Below are 2,500 nucleotides of genomic sequence, written 5' to 3'. Positions count from 1 at the left end.
ATACATATATATGAATATACATATATGTGTGTATATATGTATATACATGTGTGTATATATATATTATATATAATATATATATATATATATATATATGTGTATATATATGTATATATGTATACATACATACATATACCAAGACTTTTTCCCCCTTCCAAGGGAGGTAGCCAAAAAGGGAAAGGCATAAAAACACTCCCACCCATTTCATCCCTAAATACACTCCACACCCCTCCCACCCTTCCTCTCATCTGAGCACCTCCTGGATGACGGGTCATCCCTGCACCCTGCCCACCGCCCTGGGTCAGAAGCAGTGTCGCAAGACACAGTACATCCACAGCAAGGCCGCTTCATTTAATCGGCGATCCCCCCTCTCCGTCCCCCTTTGCACATAAGGCGAGGACGGGGAGAAATCCCTTCGGGCTGCGTCAAAATTTACTCACACATACTACCCCACCCCCCCGCCCATTCCTCCTCATGCAGTCACAACATCATCCATATACAACCATTCTCCACTCACCTCTGTCTTCCGTCCTCTCCCTTCCTTCCTCAACAGACATTCCCCTCTTCCCCAAAGCCCCCTTCACCCCATCCATCCACCTCATCCTAGGACGTCCCCTCATGTTCACTCCCTCCACATCTGCCTTCCACATCTCTTTTACTAGTCTTTCTTCACTCATTCTTTCCATGTGTCCAAACCATCCTAATATTCTTTCATCAACCCTCTCTCCCAAATCCTTTTTCACCCCTGTTCTCCTCCTCACCTCCTCATTTCTCACTCTATCTAGCCTAGTAACCCCCACCATACTTCTCAGACACCTCATCTCAAACACATTCAAACTCCTTCTCTCTTCTTCTCTTATGTTCCACGTTTCTGCCCCATACAGTGCTGTTGGCACAATCACTCCTTCATAAAGTCTCCTCTTCGCATCCATTCCCAAATGTCTATTCCTCATTACACTCTTTAAACCACCAAGGCATTTACTCGCTTCTCTCAATCTACATTCTACCTCCACCTTCACTCCACCTTTTCCTGCTACACTTGCACCCAAGTATCTAAAACTATCCACTTCCTCCAGTCGCTCTCCCTTAATGTTCACTTCCAGTCTACTGCCACTTTCACCCCTTGTACATCTCATCACCTTACTTTTACCCACATTTATCTTTAGCTTTCTTCTATCACATACTCTCCCAAACTCTGCCACCAGCTTCCTCAATCCTCAATATATAATATATATATATATATATATATATATATATATATATATAATATATGTAAATTAATTTGGTCCATGTGAGAATCATATATATTCTTCGTATAAATGGGCTGGAGATTCTCTCTCAAGCATATTTCAATAAATGAAATGGCAAGCTTGTTATGACAAAGCTTTTTGTCAATCTTCTCTCTCTTTCGTAAGGCGACTTTGCCTTCCATAGGCAGGATTCCGAGTAATTCGCCGTATGCCATGAGATAGAAATAGGCATAGTCGAAAGCCAAAACGCGTTTTCGCAACTCCTGGTGCCTCTTTAGTGTCAATTGAAGTAATGGAGACTCCATGAAGATAAGCAACTTTTATACCCGGAAGGTGGATAGTGATTAGCTGGATTGCTGTGGGTTAGGTACAGTATGTTCTTCCATTGGGTGAGAGGTGTGTGACGTCATCAGATTGCGCCCCAGCACCGTAATGGGCGGACTTACTAACGCTGGGTAACGTTTACAGATCATGGGCTCGTATATTCAGATTTGGGGAAAGATCTTTTATGTAAAGGGCCTCCAGTATAGGTAATCTTCTAGGGGATCCCATGGAGGTGCCATGGGATCCCCATTAGGAGTTCTATTTGCCAATTTTTTCATGGGCAACATTGAAGAAGAGGTATTCGATAAGGTACAAAGACCACGAATATACTGCCGATACATCGATTATATTTTTGTTATGACCGAGAATATCCAACAAATAGCCTTGCAACAACGATTGAAAGAAGCTTCTGGCCTCAACTTGACCATCTAACATAGTGATGAAGGTTCCCTCCCATTTCTTGATGTTCTGGTAAATCAGGGAGAAGAAACTTTGAACACCTCTTTTTATATTAAATCCACCAACCAAGGACATTGCCTAAATGGATCAAGTGAATGCCCTCAGAGGAACAAGGATTCTACAATAGGTGCCTTTATTAGAAAAGCCCTCACACACTGCAACAACTGGAAGGCTTGCCATTTCATATATATATATATATATATATATATATATATATATATATATATATATATATATATATATATATATATATATATATATATATATATATAATACACATTAATTTGGTCCATGTGAGGATCCTTTTTATGCTGCTCAAAACTCGCACCATAGTAACCTTCGATTTTTTCTTAGCCTGACTCACACCGACTCGCTCCCTGAGGTTACTCCCTTCTGTGGTGTCTTGTCATCAGGCGATTTTATTCAGCTGAGGGAAACCGCAAAATTGCGGCCGGGGATGAATGGGA

The sequence above is a fragment of the Oratosquilla oratoria genome, chromosome 14 (genome assembly GCF_046742065.1).
Source record: "Oratosquilla oratoria isolate Oo_2021 chromosome 14, ASM4674206v1, whole genome shotgun sequence".
In the NCBI taxonomy this organism is placed as follows: Eukaryota; Metazoa; Arthropoda; class Malacostraca; order Stomatopoda; family Squillidae; genus Oratosquilla; species Oratosquilla oratoria.
The sequence above is the reverse complement of the archived record's forward strand: the minus strand, read 5'-3'. Positions refer to the sequence as shown.